Source organism: Meriones unguiculatus, chromosome 18 (genome assembly GCF_030254825.1).
Source record: "Meriones unguiculatus strain TT.TT164.6M chromosome 18, Bangor_MerUng_6.1, whole genome shotgun sequence".
Classification (NCBI taxonomy): Eukaryota; Metazoa; Chordata; class Mammalia; order Rodentia; family Muridae; genus Meriones; species Meriones unguiculatus.
In genome coordinates this window covers 23,758,377-23,778,609 of record NC_083365.1, presented here as the reverse complement: position 1 = coordinate 23,778,609, position 20,233 = coordinate 23,758,377, and the positions used below count along the sequence as shown (strand labels likewise).

Here is a 20,233-nt window from a genome sequence, read left to right as displayed (position 1 = left end):
GTTGGCAGTGTTATACAGTTTCTTCTAGTCCTTCCAGCCATATAGATGCCCATTCCTACAGGGCACATGGTCTATCTCAAACATTGTCAATGCCATGGCAGAGGGTTAATGCAACAGCCAGAACTTTCTAGAATGTACCTAAGTTTGAAAGACAGTCTAAAAAAAGTAAGCAGGATATATAACTATACATTTTTGAAAGCAGAGTACTCTTTATCATCTATAGCTAAACACTTATAGAATGCTTGTTTCAATGCTAGGTTTTCACCACTTAGAAAAAAAAATACTATCTTGCTTACACACTCACTTTCTGCTGCTTACAATCTGTCATATTGTAATAGTCCACTAACACACATCAGAACATACAACCCCAAGAAATTACACACACACACACACACACACACACACACACACACACACCACAAAGTTTTTGAGCTTTGGAAAAGCCTAAGTATTAATGCAAGGACCACGGGTTCTTCTATTCTTACGACTCAGTCACATTCAATAATAGGCTTTTAAGGTTGCTGATAGACTGTAACCTGTAAGCCAAATAAACCTGTTCTCCCTCAAGTTGGTTTTGGTTAGTGTTTTATTACAGTAACAGAAAAGCAAACTAGAAAAATATTTGTATTTTCATATACATTTATGTATGTTAGAAAAATAAGATCTTGTTTGCCTTACTTTGACTTACTTAGACATTTGTTTTCTTTAGTATATAATGAATTATGAAAAAAAGCAAGGCTTGGAGTACGTGTCCTGTCCCATAGAAGATCCTAAGTGAAAGGCATCATATTAGTTGAAAGTAATTATAGTAAATAGGCCAGAGTCTACAAAGTGTCCACATACAGAGCTATAGATGTGTGTTGGGAAGTTGATAGTCCTGAGTTATCAGTGCACATCCTTTCAGAGAAGACAGAGAGAGGGAAGAAAGAGTCAGATATAGACATCAACAAGAGAGAGGAGGAATGAAGAAGAAACATAACTTGAAAGAATGAAGAGGTTTTTTTTGGCTCAGATGTCCTTGTCTTCTTAAAGTGGCCACGCTAGAAGCTGTGTGTGAACAAGATGCCCAGTATTGCTCCCCTAAAGATCTATGTACAGTCAGTAGAGAAACTAGCCAAGCCCAGTGCTACCTACTGAGAGCAAGCTCTCAAGGGGTTTAGCGAGCACTTCCTTCGACCACACTCTCTATGGTGTAGGAGTGTAGTGAGTGTGGTCCTGGGTAGAATGGAACTGCAAAGGCCCTAAGTTAACATTACTGAGAGCTACTTGAGAAGCAAGGACCCTTGCCTTCCTGGGGCTGGAGGCTAAGGGCCTTTGAGCTATCAAAATCAAGCAAGCATATAAACAAGTCTCTTGGGGATGATTAATCCTTGCTGAGAAGGTGCCAGGGGATAGATGGTGTGCCAATAATTCTATAATCAGCTCTAATAGGCAAGGCCGAGTGGGAAGTGTTGGCAAAGTACTGGGACAGCCAGGCGTGTCTTGACGCAACACAAAGGTGTTAGTTTAGCCTGCTAATATTGTTCTTGGATAATAATGGAAATCCTTCTGGAATGATCTTCTATTCCCTCTTAGGCTGATGGCTATGTACCCATAGGTTGACAAGGCGAAGAGAATCAAAGCTGTTTATTTTCTTTTAGGGGGAAACTAATGGTCATTTTCAAATTCACTCAGAGCCTGCTTTCTATCAAGGAAAGGCTCTCAAAAGTACCCTGCAGTCTGATGAAAGGAACTACCCAGTTATGAAAAGAGGAACTGGAAGAATGTTCAAGGCAAAGAAAATGGCATATGATCTTTGTACATCTCTGTGAATCCAGAAATTGAGCCCCAGCTAGCTATGCACACAGGCCACAGGCGGGGCTCAGTCTGGCCTGAGGCTACCTAAAAAGAAAGGAGAATGAAATGAATTTAAAGATATTTTCTTGCTTTCATATTTTTGGATTCAGATGAGTTCTTAGGACATTTGGGAACCTGATACAGGGAATGAAACAGCACACCTGCAGCTATAGAAGATACAGAATGCTCCTGGGCCTACCAAACAGAACCCACAGAGCCTTGCCTGCCATATATTTTTTTTTTCAATGCAGTTTATTCAGGTACATTGAACAATCCTCGGACCCCGGGGAAAGCCAGCCCACAGCTTAAATAGCCTCTGGGTAGCCAACCCAGGCGTGCCACGGGGGCAATGCAGATAGGTCCACATACATGGAAGCAAGCCAGATCCTCGGCCTTAGCCAAATGTGGAGTTGTTCGTGACAGAGAGCACTCACCATCGGGAAGGTGGAAGGCGGAAACCAGCTCCATCTTTAAGGCATAGCATTCCGCAGCTCTCTACAGTTCCCCCTTTTTGTTTTAGACGCATCAGGCAAGAGTAGAGGTCTGATCTCTGATATTAGAAATAAATTGGGACTTTGTACAGATGTTCATTTAGGTGTCATCCACCCAAAGAGCATCAGACCCGTCCGATACCTTTTTCTCAGAGGCGGGACCTGGGGCATCAACCCGCATGCAATCAGACATGCTCTTCTCTGGGTCCAAAGCGGCTGACCCTGAGTGCAGTGCTTAGCCTCGCATCCTGAGCATATCATTTTAGCTTTTTATGGTATCCAACCATGCTTGGGGAGAATGTCCTGCTTCAAGGGCTGTAAAGGCCTGAATGATCATGGCTGCATCACACTGTTGTGAGACTCTAATCTTGCATATATACCACAGGCAAACCAAGGAGACCAACACCAGAAGGCCTGCTAACACTCCCATGCCTGCCCATTCCTTCAGATGATTCATGGCTGCAGCAATCCATGTTGATAATCCTGTGGCTAGTCCTGCGTCCACTCTGGTAGAATTTACTGTGACAATGGCCACTCTCAGCTGCTCCATCGTAGTATCGAATTCTCCAGTCAAATTACCTAAAATATAGCTCGACAATTGTTTAGACAGATTTGCAGCACAGGAAAAATTCTCATGTTGTATGCTAGTGACACAAAGTCCAGCATACTTTCATTGACAGCCAGGTTGAGCGATTTGCCATAGGGTATCAATTTGCTCCTGCAAGAGGTCAATCCTCTGATTGAACACCATCAAGCTTCCTTTTAGTTGAGCATTAATTCCTTTATGTACAACTAAGGCATGAGCTACATTGGCTAAATGATTGTTCAGGGTCTGAGCAGTCTGCCCAGTATGACTCATGGCTAATGCCCTGGTGGTAGCTCCAACAGCCGTCAATGAGATGGTAGTAACAATGGTCTTGCCTGCCATATTAAGATGAGACATGGGTCAGAACCAGGCCTACCAGACACCTTTTCTCTCTGTTTCTGGCCATTCTCATCAATTAGTCACAAGTGTTCAAACTAGAGTTAAAAGGTCCTTACCATAGCACACAAGAGGGGAGATTGCAGGATCCAGTGGCCAGGAGATACAGGCTTATCCGAAGCTGGCCTAGAGGAAAGGCTTGGGCTAAGAAACCAGCTTAGCAGCCAGGTCGTTTATCATTGGGTTATAAGTTCATGTAAGATAAATATATGGTTCCTAATAAAAACAGACATCCAGACAAGGAGGCTCTTTAACAATGAACAAGACTCATGCTTCCTTTGCTCTGGCAGGCATCACAGGCATTGTTCCAGGCCATTTCCATTATAGCCTAAAGATGATAAAAGGAAGAATTCATTTTCTTCACAGAGTGTCCCTACGTAATTGCCCCCAGGTGCTGGGACCATTTTCAGTCTTGTTTTGTTACAAGTAAATAAATTCTAAGTAAATAAAATTCCTAAAGGTAACATGACATGACCAAAGAGCCACCTGTGTGGTAACTTCCAACCAATAAGTCCAGACTGTTTAAAAAAACATCTAGGAAGGTCTTTCTGATACAAGAATGACATGATAAAGCCCACATCATGAGCTTGTTTGGCTTGGCATTTGCTGAAACAGCATTCATTCTTCTGGCATAATTTGGCTACAAATCCATCTATAACCAGAGCCTAGTCATTAAAACTCTGGCCAGAGTTTTCCATTCTTCCTGGATCAGGTTTTACTGCAGGAATGAAGAAAGCTGTTTGCATGAACATATCTACCCCATGTTATCACAAATGTGAACCAAAGGCAGCTAGAGTCAAAGGGATGCTACCTCTATTTACTGACTCATTCAAGCCCACCACTTTTCAGTGATACGTGTTCATTGGTTATTTCTAAATGGAATACATTTTAGTAATACCTCTTGACCTCTCTCTGGAAATTTTGCTTTCATTTCCATCATTTGTGTATTTGAGGTTGTGTGTATGTCTACATGTCAGTGAATGTGTGTGAGTATATGACTTTGTGTGTACGTGTGTGTGTGTGTGTGTGTGTGTTGAAAATAAAACCACACCTCCCCACACAGACCCAGCAGAAGTGAGGCTAGAATACATGTGTCTTTCATCCATCAAAAGCTTCCAAACAGACTCGGGCAGAAATCTTCCACATGTTTGCCTTGGGCCCCCTGAGGTGGTGAAAACATGACTTTTCACGAACTTAAGAGCAATGCAAAACTTTCCAGAGAGTGATAATCTAATTCTAAACATGCCAGCATTTGCAGCTCTTCAAGTCCCAACAGCCTTTCTCTGCAGCTGTAGAGGTAGCTAGAGAATGCATTGGGACCAGCCCTACCGGAGACAGGATGGTGGACTTTGAACTTCTCTCCAGTGGCAAGCCGTGGTGGGCAAGTCAGGAATTCATCAACAGCCACATTAACTGTACCTGCTGGCTCTGTAAGGATATGATTGTCAATTTTTGAAAGACTTACCAAGCCATATTTGATGCTGGAGACCAAGGAGTGTGAGGGAGAGAAGGTGATGAGTCACCAAAATGACTGGAAGATTGGGTTGACATTTCTGTCTGAGATTTGTCTTGATAAGAACTTCTGAGGAAAGGGAAAGTCTGTTATGCATTCCTTTACCTTCAAGAAACAGCCGTTTATCAACTCCCATTGGCCCAGCAAACAGGTAGTAGATGCCAAGCAGGAAGAGGACATGATGGTGAGAACAGGGAAAGTGAAAGGAATGGCGTCCAAGCAACCTTTTGAGTCACAACTTTTCAGGGCTCATTCATCTCTGATATTCCTCCATGTTATCTAGGCTAGAGTTGGGACACCAGCCTACGAGAAAGAACAAGGCCTTTGGTTTAGTGAATCACCTAAGGTAAAGGACGCAGCATGAAGAACAGACTGTATGTCATCACCATGCACAGAACTCCCCAGAGCACACATTCCCTAACACTTTTCTGCACACCCTGCCCAGCTCTCTCCACCCACCTGGGTTTTCTCCTACCACTCATCATTAGTATCCAACCCTGTTTACAGACAGTTATGCAGGAAGAGACATTTTCATGGCATTTCTACTTTTCTGAACACACACACACACACACACACACAGTGATTGTGACACGTTCTAGCAAGGTTTGCTTCACTATGAAAGTGCCACAAACTGGGGCCCCAGGAGGAAATGAGTGAGTTGCTTTTTAGGGTGTTAAACCAAACAGGGTCCAGCACAATTACAAGAAGAGAACTAACTCCCTAAATGTTAGGTCACACAGAAACATTAGTCAAACTGAGCCCTTTGGTTTGCAGAGTTTAATTGATAAAGTCATCAAACCAACAGGATGAAGAACAAAATCTGTTACATCTTACTTGACCATAGTTGGAAATACAGCAGTACTTAGAGAAATTTTCCAGCCCCTTTGCCTTGGCAAATGTAAGAAGGCGGGGGGGAAATGAAGATATTAGGGGCAAATTCTTCATCTTTAACTTGATACTGTAATTCTACTGTAATCTCTACCTAATGGCGCACTCTTCGTGGCTTAGAAGTTGAGCAAGAGACAAAACTGAGCTGCTTTCATCCTTCTGGGAATGACTGTATGGGAGGGAAGCAAACTGAGACTTCTCCTCATCCATCATGATTTAAATGGACTTGACGGACCTGCTCCTCATATGGAGATTTTAGGGTTTTTTTTTTCACATTGTTCTTATTGGTTCACATGTGGCTACCTATTCCTTATATTTGAATTTTTTTTTTATTCCTCTGAAGCAAAGATTTAGGGCTTTGTTATTATTTGTTTGTGGAACTTGGGTTTGATTCTGTTTTTTTCCATTCATTGTTTAGCTTGGAGCTGAAGATGTCTGAGAGTTCTACAAGAACCATCACTGACAATCTCGCAAGCAAGTTTGACTTCATGTTCCTTTGAACGTATGTTTTGTTTGACTTCTAGAAGCTTCTTTCATATCCTCGTATCCCACTTACTTCTCTTCAAGCTTGTCAATTTTTTTCTAAAAGGTTAGGGCAGCCAGTCCTCTGCCTGAATGGCATCCATATCACTCTAAACTTTCAAAATGCCATTATAGGCCAGCAAAGGCCTTTGCCCCCTTGAAATTGAGAAATGGAAATTCCTTTGAGGTATAACCCGAATTCCTTCCATGCCCTCTGTCATCACCTCATAATTAGCACAGCTTTCCAATAGAGGCCAATATCACACTTGAGTTGGCATCTATCTCTTCCACTCTTACAAGGTAACTGGGTTCTGAGTGTGCTGTTTGTTGACCCAAGGAAAAAAAAAATCATGTTAAAGCTGCCTCAACATTTACCTGTTTTATACAGAAAAAATATACAAGGATAAAAGGGGATTGGCACAAGCAGAGTTAAAGAGGGCAGATATCTATGTGAACTCTTGCCAAAAGCATTTCCCCTAGGTCACCAGCAGACAGCAAACATGTCAAAGTTTGGGGGAGGTAGAACTGAATTTTGAGAGAGTTTTAAATTTCTCACCTCCACATTTTTCTCCAAAAACCACACCTCTAGGGTGCTAACTACAGCCATCACAAGAGACCGTGCATGCAATCAAGAGAAAGAGCCCTGTGGGTAATGTCTACATGGACCTTGAAGCTCAAGACACCTGCAGCCCAAGCCTTAGCTCCTGTCTAAGCTGGCCTCTACTCTGTTTTGGATCCAAGAAAGACACCTGTATTTATCTTTTCAAGGAGCACCTACTTCACAGAGTAAACTTTCTACCATGTGAAAATGCTGGTGGTTTCTCAGAAAACCAGGTACAGTTTTACCTCAAGACCCAGCTACACCACTCCTGGGCATATACTCAACAAATGTTCCACCATTCCACAAGGACGCTGTTCAACTATGTTCATAGCAGCTTTATTCATAATAGCCAGAAGCTGGAAACAACCTAAATGTTCTTCAACAGAAGAATGGATACAGAAACTGTGGTACATTTACACAATGGAATACTACTCAGCTAGTAAAATCAAAGATATCAGCCATTTGCAAACAAATAAATGGAACTAGTAAAGATCAAATCATCCTGAGTGAGGTAGCCCAGACCCAGAGAGATATGCATGATATGTCTTAGAAGTGGACATTAGTCATAACGTACAGAATAACCATGCTACAACCCACTAACACAAAGAAACTAAGGAGTGCCTAAGGGGGGATGCTTGAATCTCACACAGAAGAGGAAATAGTCATCTGAAGTAGATGGAGAGAGGGAACAATGTGGGAGAGGGTAACAGGGGCTGGGCTCAGATGGAGGACTAGGGGAGGGCTGGGGTGGGAGGGAAGGACCTGAAGAGAGAGAACAAAACTGGGTGGAGGAGCATCTCTGAGACAGGGGAGGCCCCAGGAAATCTACAAGGGAATCTAAAAAAAGCCATCTATAGAATCAATCATGTAAAGTTGAGGGTCTGTTTGAGGTCAGAACAAAGCCTACTGTGGGCAGATTCTGAACACAAGAAGAGGGTCGCAAAAGGTTCATCACTGTCCTACTGGATAAAGCAAAGGTAGAAGCCACACTTCAGAGCTTTTGGGTGGCCCAGATGCTGTTGGGAGACTGGTCTTGTCTTGGTGGAATGGGTTGAAGACAACTACCTTGGTCTGATTTCTTAGATAAGGTAAGGAACAGCAACGCATATGCACCAGCCAGGGTGCTGGCACAGGATTATGGCAGGCTCTGCTGTGCCAAGTATAACTCCTTTTCTGTCTGACTGGTGGGAGACCCAGAGTTTTCGGAGGCCAGCTGGGGCACAAGACCCTCAGTCTTAATAGGTAGATGGTTTGTTTGCTACTGTCACGGGTGACAGATGGGAGAAGGTCTTTGACCTTATTCATCCCAAAATGTAATGCAGGAGATATGCAGCAATTGAATGAACACACAAATGTAAGAGCCTGGTGCAAACAAGAACTAACAAACATAAAACTGTAGCTATTAAAAAATATCTCAAAGATATTTGAGATATCTTCCTTGCAGTGAACACAAGATATTAGACTGAAGGGGTACACTTCCTCAGTGTAAGCAAGGGTTGGACTGAAATCTGAAGAACAACTCAAAGTAACAAATCAGTGAGGGAATAAGCATTGTGAATACAAAGTCAGCCAAGTGTAAGCACTGGGTGGTGGCAAGAACTAGAAGAGAAGCTGGGCTAGGAAGCAGAGAATGGAGAACAATCTGAGAGGAAAGAGGAAGCTGTGTAAGGGCAGCTAATCTGGACCCTTGAAGAACTATCTATCCCAGGAACAAAAATATATCACTAAGATTCAAAAAGCTATACCCAAAACATGCTCTAGCCTACCACAAGGACGCTTGCTCAACTATGTTTACGGCGGCTTTATTCGTCATAGCCAGAAAGTGGAAACAGCCTACAGGTCCTCAACCGAAGAATGCATTTTTTTAAAGTGGTACATTGACACAATGCAGTATTACTCAGCTGAAAAACCAATTCAAAGCAGTCGGCCAAACGAGCCTTTTACAAAAGCCCCGGTGACTGTTGCCCGCAAAACACTTACACCTGCACACTAGGAGGCTAGTGGAGAGATACCACCAGTCAGTACCCACCGAGGGCTAGCCCACACCAGCCAGGTGTGGCGCACACCTGTAATCTCAGCCTTTGAGAGATGCGTGATGGCAGTAAGAGGATCATGAGCTCAAGGCCAATCTGGGCTGCAGAGCAAGGTCCTTCCTGGATAGTAATGCACTGTGCATTTTGCTTTGGATGCTAATCTGTCAATCCTTGGGAGGAAGGGCTCTCTCCCTCTCTCTCTCTCTCTCTCAGGGAATCTCAAAAAGTTTTCCATATAAATCAAACCAAGTGATTGGGCAAAATGAAAAAGTCCACAGAGGTTAAAGATATGTTGTTAGTAGTTTTCCCACTCAACTCTGATTTTTCACATCACTAAAAGCCAAGGGTCTAATTGTTCACTGCTCTTCACTTCCTCTCTGATGCTCAACAGCTTAGGGAGATGGCATTATTATTATCTCTATTTGACAGATAAGGACATTAATGGTCAGTGAAGTCACTTGCCATGGAATAGCCAACCCAGGATTAGATGGAAGATTTCCACTTAACCATAGAACTGCTCTATGGTCTGTGCTGACATTTAGATAAAATGCTGTCTTTGAAAGACACACATGGTATATACTCACTTATAAGTGGATATTAGACATACAATATAGGATATACATACTAAAATCTGGACACCTAAAGAAGCTAATCAAGAAGGAGGACCCTGGGGAAGATGATCAATCCTCATACAGAAAGGCAAACAGGGTAGATATTGGAAGAGGGAGAAAACAGAAAACAGGACAGGAGCCTACCACAGAGGACCTCTGAAAGACTCTATCCAATAGGGTAGCAAAACAGATGCTGAGACTCATAGCCAAACTTTGGGCAGAGTGCAGGGAATCTTATGAAAGAAGGGGGAGGTGAAAGACCTGGAGGGGACAGGAGTTCCACAAGAACAACAGAACCAAAAAACCTGGGCACAGCGGTCTTTTCTGACACTGATACTCCAACCAAGGACCATGTATGGAGATAACCTAGAACCCCTACACAGATGTAGCCCATGGCTGCTCAGTGTCCAAGTGGGTTCCCTAGTAAGGGGAAGAGGGGCTGTCTCTGACATGAACTCAGTGGCTGGCTCTTTAATTACCTTCCCCAGCAGGGAAAGCAGTCTTGCCAGTCCACAGAGGAAGACAATGCAGCCAGTCCTGATGAGACCTGATAGGCTAGGGTCAGATGGAAGGGGAGGAGGACCTCCCCTATTAGTGGACTTGGGGAGGGGCACGGGAGGAGAAGAGGGAGAGAGGGGAGGATCGGGAGGGGATGAGGGAGGGGGCTACATCTGTGCTATAAAGTGAATAATCTCTAATAAATAAAATAAATTTAAGGAAAAAAAACGATGCCATCTTGGTCATTCAGAATGACGGTGGCTGTCACACGCTTACACTGGCATTTTTGCAGCTTCGTAAAACACAGTGCAGCGTGAGCTTTGGAGCTAGGCAATAACATGTTGTACACATATCTGTCTTCACGAAAGAAAATAGCTTTGGAATGGGCAAAGCCGTTAGGTAATTTTGATGAGTGTGCCAGGTACTGTGTTCAATTCTTTAAATATATGTAATCCTAAAGTACAACCGTTTAAAAGGCCAAAATACTATCTCCATTTTACAATAGAAAAAAATGATTGAGGCTGCCAGGGGTCAAGAAGAATTCTCAGGGTCCAATGAAAAGCAGAGTAACCCACAAAGGGAAAGCAGAGTAATAACAAAACGTGGCAACGCTCACGCACACACACGAACACACAGGCACACACACACACAGGCACCCTCACAAGCACAAAAAAAACATGGAGTCTGTTTTGCATTGGCCAACGACTCCTGGGGATAAAGCCTGCCCTAGAATGTAAGATCTGGGAAGAGTTGGGAGAACAGAAAGAATATGATCAAAATGTAATGTATAAAAAATCTTAAATAAAAAACAATTTATTAAGGGAAAATATTGGTAATGCCAAACCTATGAAAGTGGGGACTGGTTTGAGGTCCCTGAGAAGACTTGAGACCCTATGGATTAAAACTGACTCTAAAGCACAGGACTCTACTGCGGAAAAGTTTAGTTTCCCAGAGCCAGGCTCTCTGGGCAAACTCATCCTACTTTTGGAGTTGTTTTGATATTAAAATATGAACATTCTCAAAATAAGGAGGGGGTTAGAGACTTGAAGGAATGTTAACATACTCTGTAGCCAACAGAGCAGGTTAAATATTCATTAAGGGGCTTTCATTTCAAATAATCACTTTTGCATAGCAATGTCTAAAGTGGGAGCAGTACGAAGAGAAAGAACTCTCACCTACCCCCTTTCTGAGACAGCCACAGAGAAGAGCCCCCAAGGGCTTCAACCTCCTCCACTGTAAGGTGGGATCCAGCACGGGGTGCCCTGGCCACTTACTCATGTGCGGACTCCAAGCTGGCTTGGTCATGAGCCAGGTTCCAACTCTCTCCAGCACAGTTACAGATCCTATACATAGATCTTTTTTTCTCAAACGCGAAGCTTGCTCCTGGATTATAACTTCATTATCGCTTTTAAATCCAAAGAACAAATGTCCAACTCCAAAATCGGCGCAAATGTCTGAAACCCAACCTAGCAAGTCTCCGTGGACCAAGCCCCGTCCAGCCACATAGACAGGGCATCATTTCCAGATGTTGTCTGCTGTGTGCCTACAGGGAACCGTGTGGGATAAATGTCCTCTGGCTTCCCATCTACCTCGCTAGAAGGAGCTGCTTTGGCTCTCTTGAGGTGGGGTGCCGAGAGCTTCACTGCCGGGGTGAACGTACCCATCTCGTACTTGGAGACAATTTTCTGCTAGTTCCAGGGTCTCAATGGCCCAACTGCTCTAGTATCTATTCACTCGTTTGTATATTTAACCACACCTCTTCGGTTCCTTGAACACCCCAAAGCTGGATGTGACTCTAGACACTCGGGACACATTGCTGGATGATCAGTAGAGCTAACCTTCACATTTATTCTTTCCTTCCACGTGCACACAGCACACTTTGGCACCTTGCTGGGTGGAGGCTGTTTTCCATAAACATATTTAATCAATGCTGACTGATATATTGGCAACTTACAAGCTAACTAGTTGACCAGTTTCACTGGAGGAGGATATTTGCAGAAAAACGGGGGGGGGGGGCAGGAGAAGGAGAGAAAGGAGGAAAGGCCCGGAAGGAGGAAAGAGAAAAGGAGGTGGGAGGAGAGGAGAGGGGAGCGGAGGAGAGGGGATGAGTAGATGAGGCCTGATGAGACAGAGACTCCAGCACGGAACAGACCAGGGTACCAAGACAAACCAAACATACTTCGATCCAGGGTCAGCTCGGGAGCGCTGCCATCTGGACAGTGACGTCACTAAATCTGAGACAGGAAATCAGGAAAAGAGGAAGAAGTGGAGAAATCTCAGGAAACACAACATTACCAGATAAACCCATGGCAGCTTTTCCCACCCCCGTATATAAATTTTTAAATAGTTAATCCTTTGCTCTACTTCAAGGAAGTGCTTGAGAAATGATGTGACTCAATCTTGAAATTCACAATTTCCCTCCTTTTACTTACTTTTACCTTTCTTTTAGCGTTCTAGTTAAAAGTTTTATGCTCCTTTTGTTACATTTGCTCCTTAGTAGTTATTCTTTGGAAAATCTTTAAACTATTTCACATTTAAATTCAAGTTGTTATTGAATAGATGCAGAAATACAACTAGTTTCTATGTATTCACTGTGTGGCAAATGGCAAATGAGCCTGTTAAATCCCATTATTTTTTTTAATAGTGTACCTGTAGATACACTTAATCTACTGAAAATTTTCAGTACTTGATCTACTGAAAATTTTACATTGATTTTTCTTGCCTTATGGCACTAGTGACTTACAGTGAAAAACTGAATCAAAGCAGTGATAATTGTTACCACTGCTCATTCCCTGGTGCCAATAAAATACCTTTCAATATTTTGTCACTGATATTTTCCACACATTAAACTTTTTGATAATTTCATGTGTGAGTATTGAATTCACACCATTTTGATGACTTTCTCACCCCAATCCCAATCTTTTTTTTCCCTTTAATTATTATTGTTTATACATAAATGTGTCTATACAACCTGCTGAGTCCATTCAGTGTTACTCCTACGTACATGGGTTTAGAGATTAACACTTGGGATTGAATAAAAAGACTGACTCTTACTCACTCTGCAATCCTTAGTTGCCTAAAGAGCTTCGTCTACAGGTAAGGCCCTCTGAAATTTCCCCCACACGAGTTGGCATGTCAACTGGTGTTCTCGTTGTCAAGGTCTTCTCATGCAATTGTGGGGAGGGGGCAAAGCGTACGCTTTAACTTCATTCATGGACCAATGTTGAATTGTACCAAATATGACCCGTGCTCATTAACAAGATCATATAGTTTTTCTCTTTCTCTTTTATAAGGCCTATAGGTAAATTGTGTGTTATAAAACATGGACTCAACTTTGTTTTTAAATTTTGTTTTGTTGGTTTTGTTATTTAGCACGTGTGCCACAACACCTTTGCGGGGAATCAAAGGACAGATTGGTGAAGTTAGCTCTCCGCTCTACCTAGGTTCTAGGGATTGAGCTCAGATCATCAGACTTCCACAGCAAGCTCCTTTGCTGGGTGAAATAAAATACCTTATCTGCATGGCCTAACCATGAATTCTTAAATTCAAGTTTTCATACTATAAAATCATTTCAAATGTCATTAGATTCATTTTGCTAATATTCTGGTTAATGTTTTTAAATATTTGACAGTGAGAGAGGTCAACCTGCAAAATTTTTGTTTTACTATGTTTTTTAAATTTTTGGTTTACTGTACTCAAACAGGAATAGGTTTTGCCTGTTCTGCTCTGAGAAGTCTGTGATCAATTCTCCATTGTATTTTTATATCTGGCACCTAATATCTGCCCAATAAACACTTACTAAATTAATGAACAGTTTAATAATGAATAAATGGAAAATTACCCATGCCTAAGAGTAAGAAAAATCCAGCTCCCTCTCCAGTGGTGTGAGTAAATGGACTGCAGACACAGGCAGAATTGTCCCCTCAGAGCGTGATTCCTGTGGCATTTAGGACTGAGCGGTTACAGCAGAGTCCATATGGACTGCAAGCCTGAAATATTTATTAGCTGATCCTTCCAACTCCTTCTCTAAGCATACTATTCAATATAGCTGGGAAGGGGCCAGAATGTACCCAGCCATGGAAATCACAGAAGGAAATCTTTTCTGTGTCACCCATGAAGGAATGGAGGATGCTACAAAGGTGGGTGCTGGTGACACAAGCAACTCTCAGGTTTGGTTTTGGTTTTGTTTTGTTTTTCTCATGATGACACCTGGTTAGGTCTATTATCAAGGGTCACAGCGAGAAGAGACATGTGTCTACAACTGACATTTTTTTCTTGCAATCACTATGTATTGTCCAGCTATCCCCTTTTTCCCCAGGGACTTTGGTTAAATCTTTCCCTGAATATCAGGGCTTTCATTGCCTCTTTTTTGTTTGTTTGTTTGTTTGTTTTTGTTTTGTTTGTTTGTTTGTTCCAATAGTAGGAATTCCCTGAGCTCAGATAAACAATGAATGAGCCATGTGGATCTTAGGATGGTGGTAGCAATTCACCAGATCCTGGAGCCTAACAAAGGCTCACATTCAGCCACCCTACTTCTTTCTTCTTAAAATGACAAATTCCTAATGCTTGAGCCATTCAATGTGCAACTGAGTGGAAGGTCTTCACTGCCAGAAGATGTTTAAGCAGCCCTTGTTTTCAATTTCCATTATCCTTCTGACCCATCAAGAAGCGCATTCTTCCCTTACTATCTGACCCTAGCCTATCAGGTCTCATCAGACCAAGGGAGAGGCATAGGGAGAGAAGAAGGAGGGAGGGAGGGTGCAGCTGGGAGGAGATGAGTGAGGGGGCTACAGCCGAGATACAAAGTGACAAAATTGTACAGATAGATAGATAGATAGATAGATAGATAGATAGATAGATAGATAGATATAGAGATATAGAGATAGATAGAGATAGAGATAGATAGAGATAGAGATAGATAGAGATAGATAGATAGATAGATAGATAGAGAAAAATAAAATAAGAAAATAAAATAAAACTTCAATCCCCCCTAAAAGTACATCTTTATTTTTTACATTCTAGTATCACTATGTATGTTTTTATAATTCCAGAGATGAAAGTACTTTAGAAAAAACCAAAAATCATCTTTAAACACTTGATAGTGTTTAAAGATTCCATGCTGTTTCCTATTTTTAAGCCACATACTGTGGTCACAGAGAGGCTTAAAGTGTTACAACTCTAAAATATTAAAAAAGAAGAAGAAAGAAAGAAAGAAAGAAAGAAAGAAAGAAAGAAAGAAAGGAAGGAAGGAAGGAAGGAAGGAAGAAAGAAAGAGAGAAAGAGGGAGGGAGGGAAGGAAAGGAAGAAAGAAAGAAAGAAAGAAAGAAAGAAAGAAAGAAAGAAAGAAAGGAAGGAAGGAAGGAAGGAAGAAAGAAAGAAAGAGAAAGAAAGAGAGAAAGAGGGAGGGAGGGAAGGAAAGGAAGGAAGAAAGAAAGAAAGAAAGAAAGAAAGAAAGAAAGAAAGGAAGGAAGGAAGGAAGGAAGGAAGGAAGGAAGAAGGAAGGAAAGAAAGAAAGGAAGGAAGGAAGGAAGGAAGGAAGGAAGGAAGGAAGGAAGGAAGGAAGGAAAGAAAGAAAAAAGAAAGAAGGAAAGAAGAAAAACAAAAAGCTCACGAGTAAGCATCACAAAGATCAGTGTTCTGGTAGTCAACAAAACTACAGCAAATAATGAATCACATTTTTGTGGTAAATGGCAGGATATCAGTTTTAATGATTCAATATGATTTTTGTATGATGCTAAGTGGAATGGTGCTGGGTTTTTTTACCAATGCATTATGATGCCCTCAAAGTTCATTCTAAATACGAGTGAAGAAATAGGAAAATAATTACCTGTAAAATAATCAAAGAGGCCATACAGTGTTCCTAAGTCTCCATTACTTTCTAAACTATATAAGGAAATTGAAAGAAAATAAGATTTTAGCAAATGCGTATAGTTCAGATTTGGAAAAAAGATAGAGTATTTTCTCTGCAAAATGCCTTTTACTTAAAGGACTTATTATATTATTCTAGAGGTGTTGGTTGTGTGCATATATATATATGAACAAACATATACACAACTATCTACTTATTCTTTCAAATTGTTTACTGTCCTGAGATAGAATCATGATGGATGCACAGGCCTTTGATAGCAGCACTCAAGAGGTAGAGACAAGAAGATTGTTGCAAAGTTTGAGACCATGCTAGGTCAGCTACATAGAAAGTGCAAAGGTGAGTGTGTGTGTGTGTGTGTGTGTGTGTGTGTGTGTGTGTGTGTGTGTGTGTTTGAATAGTATATCTATGGCAGTCCTGGTTCTATAAACAAAAGGGAATTGTAAAAAAAAAAAAAAAAGGGAATTTCACAGAGCAAGAAGAATAAAAAAATGTCTGAGTTCCTGGTCTAGTGATCTTAAATAAATTGATAAATTTATGAGTATAAAATTCTAGACCTGCCTGGACAAAAATAACAGACTAGAAGGCCTCAGACAATGCAGACAATGTATAACAGGTAAATGAGTTTAGTTCATTGGAAAATATCACATACGGCGATATTAGTAGATGGAGTTTTAGGCTTGCAGGCACACACCGGTCACAAAGCTTAGTGCACGTGCTATCCCAGGAGCCAAGACTAGTCTTGGAGCAACCATCCCGTATTCTGAAAGCGGAAGTTTGAGTGTTGTGTTCCCTGACAATAGCAACATTTATTCTTCCGTCAGCTTTAGGTGTGTGCTTTAGCACTGAGCTGTAAACTTGCCAATTACGCAAAGGCTCACGCACAGACCATTGGCAGGAACTCCTGGGCTATAAACAGGGAGCAATTTTACAATATCAAAGTTTTCAACTACCTTGTTTCTAGATGAAGACCTTGTTATTTCAGAAACTTCTTTATCTTTACACTGCCTAGGTGCATTACTTTCATTTTAACTTGGCCGAATTAATGAATATTAAAATGTTTGTTAATTAATAAGGGTTTTAGTAGATTCTACCTAAAACAATATACACGATCACCAATGATTTTGTAAATGCATTTTTAAAATAATTGCTTGTGAATGAATTTGGCAAATGAGCTTTTCTATTACATTTTCTAGGTGACTGTAGATGTCTGGAATGTTAAAAAAAAACACCCCAAACTAATAATAATGACAATAATTAACAACCTTTTTCCTCAGAAAATCTAAATATAATTATTCTTATTTCCATTTCAATTTACTCTTTTTCCAGTCTGTAAAGATGACTTTTTATTTTAAGGCAGCTGTTTTTCCGAAATGGATTGTCACCTCACTTCTGACAGATATTTCGGAACTCTCAGATGATGATAGAAGAAAAAAATATAAATGGACACAAAATTACAAAAGCCTGAACTAGTGTCAGTGCGGGGGAGAACATCGTTAAAAAGCTGTGCTGTTCTAACCTGCTCAGAGGACAATCAAAAGAGAGAGAGAACCAAAACATGCCTGGCCTGTTTGTGCTACCCCAGCTATGACCTGACCTACGGCCAGAGGTTCATTAATTGCCCCCCTTGATCCCAACCTTGAAAGGATGCCAGTGCTGTAGCCAAAGGTCAGCGAGGAAAGAGACACAGGGTAAGGATAGCATGTCAGAGTTGTAGATGCCAGCATCCGTGGAGGAAGAGGCAGAGTGCAGCAAGGCAACACAGGCATGACTCTGAGTCCCAGCATCTGGATCTGGTTAGATGTAAAGAGAAATCTCTAGACGTGCTGAAGTACACATGCCCAGAACTGACATGGTGTAGTCCACCGATGGGGAGAAGATTCTGACCTAAGTGGAAACAGGATAATCCTACTCTTACCTATGTGACTCTGGAATAGGGTCTGTCTACTAGGAAGAAAAGGCTGGAGTGTGCCAGCTGCGGTTCATCTGCGTGTGGATATGCCTGGGCTGACATCTGAAAAAACTGCATCACATCAGAAGGTGGGGTGGGGAAAGAAGACTGAGCTCAGACCCATGGGACCAAAGAGTCAAGGAGCAAGAACAAGCCCAGACCCCAGACACTGGGAGAAGCATGTAACTCCTCCCTAAGATGGTCCTCCACTCGTGCTCCTCTTGGGGTCTTATTTTACCTTCTCAGAGAAGTTAATGTGACAGTCCATCAAAGGTACCTAATGGATGTCTCCAAAGGAGTGTCTCCAAGCCTCTCAAGCACAGCCTCCAATAATTCCTTGCCATCCCTCCACTCTTGTTCGCTTGCTCTACTCTCCAACGCTAAGGTAGACACTTCCTCTGAGGGAGTCCATCATCGTCTTCTAGAGAGAAATGCAGCACGTTTCCTTCCCCTTTCACTCCATCATACTGATCTAACAAAATATCTGAGGTAGTGAACTCTATAAGCAACAGACCACTCCCATACTTGTGTAGTATAGGAAGTCCAAGGTCAAGTGGACGGGAGCCTTAGTCTGTAAAAAGATCCCATCCCTCATAGACGTCAAGGAACGCCTTCAACTCAGATGTGCCAGTGTTGATCAAAAGGTTCAACATTGTTTTGTTCACTTTTGTTCACTTTTGTTGCTCTCTCTGATCTACTGTTTGGGTACAAAATGGGCATTAACAGGCCTACTGTCTTCGTCTTCAGTGTCTTCTCAAGGCCCTCCGCATCATTCCTATCTAGGAAGTAACGTCCAGGGGTGATAGAGCCAAAGTTTTGAGGCGGATGCCCCCTACTATTCAAAACAATTTCCCTATAGCCCACGGAGGCAGCGTGCACAGCCTGAATAACCATCCTGCTGACTGAGATCAAAACAAAGTATCTATTCCATCCACCTTTAGACCATCATCACACAGCTCTTCATATGTCAAACACTGTGAGAGGTTCTAGATGCTTGAGAATTTCATACATGAATATAATGGTTTTGGGGGTGCCTAAGATGCCCTTAACAGTCACACTGCCCTCCAGAGAAAATGAGCCCTTCTGAAATCCCATCTCCTGGGAAATACGTAAAAGAAAACAAAATGATTTAAGAAAATTGGGGTTCAGGATTAGTAATGACTCCATCAAAACTTCATCCACAGGGTCTTTAAACAGGTGAAATGTTAAAAAAATATTTTTAGAAGATCAATGTGAATTGACTCTCTCTTAAACTCCCTTTGACCCTCAAATATATTTCTATGTACACACGTATCAAAATATCACATGGTTCCTCAGCAATACAATGTTTATTTCTTGGTTAAAGATAAATCTACTTTAATGTTTTAGGGGAGAAAAGAATGCTTAAAATAGAATGATTCTCTCCCTAACTTTAAGTGGGGTCACATGTCGGGTTAATCTGTTATTTTCTGAACCATGTGTTTTCCAATTATACCAGCAAGTCAGAGACAGGACAAAATACCTGGTCATTCTGTTTCTGATTTAATAAAAGTTAACAACAACAAAAAGTGAAACAAACTCTTACAGATTTGCAAGAAACTACCTTAAATAGATTTTAGAATAAGCCTTTGAAAGCCTGCTACACTTAAAGATTGGAACAGTTAGTGATTCTTAACACATTTATAACCAAAAACTAGCATTTACCATCAGCTTTAAAAGAAGCTAAGAATATTCTTCCAAAATGTGTTTGTCTAGATCCTCTGTAAGAGGTGTAGCAAAATAAAAGCAATTTATCATGTAACTCCAGTAATTACAGACAAGCTGTGGGTATGGTATTTTGTTGTTATCCTGGAGTCTGGCATTCTGCTGTTGGCACAGTTGTAATAGGAAATGAAACAGAATGCAGAGCCATGAATGGCATTTCAGGTGGCGGCATCTGGGCGCACACTGTACTGGTAGAATATTGAGCTTGGACTGGAGCCTGGCTTAGCCATTTCTAGCTCTGTGGCTCTGGGTAAGTAATTCGACATCCCTGTGCTTTTTTTTTTTTTCTGAAAAACAATATCATCTCCCTGACACAAACCTGTCTTAAGAATGTAACAGGATACTGTAAGTGAAAGCAGCCTAGGAAACGTGAAAGCCTTCTCCTAAGAAAATATCCTAATTGTTGTGCTAATTGAGCCAGTGATGGACACAGTGCTCAGTGCACTGAACTATTTATTCCTCAACTAACATGGCTTTATTTTCTATTTGAGACAGGATGAATGAGAGCCTATCCACAGAGGGCCTCTGAAAAACTCTACCCAGCATTGTATCAAAGCAGATACTGAGACTCATAAACAAACTTTGGGCAGAGTGCAGGAAATCTTAGAAAAGAAGCGAGAGATATTAAGACCTGGAGAGGACAGGAGCTCCACAAGGAGAGCAACAGAACCAAAATATCTGGGGCCCAGGGGTCTTTT

General features: G+C 41.6%; 1 long non-coding RNA gene across 3 annotated transcripts in view; it reads right to left on the bottom strand.

Annotated features, from left to right (window-relative positions):
- Positions 1–3,012: 3,012 nt before the first annotated feature.
- LOC110561503 (uncharacterized) overlaps positions 3,013–20,233 on the bottom strand; it is a 39,561-nt gene continuing 22,340 nt past the window's right edge. For 2 of the 3 annotated variants that reach the window (XR_009587355.1, XR_009587357.1), the window contains exons 4-5: positions 4,775–5,125; positions 3,013–3,637 (exon numbers count right to left, since the gene is read on the bottom strand). This is a non-coding gene — a long non-coding RNA (uncharacterized LOC110561503). Of the gene's footprint in view, positions 4,738–4,774; positions 5,126–20,233 lie in introns of all 3 variants that reach the window. The other variant, XR_009587356.1, reaches the window with a different exon arrangement.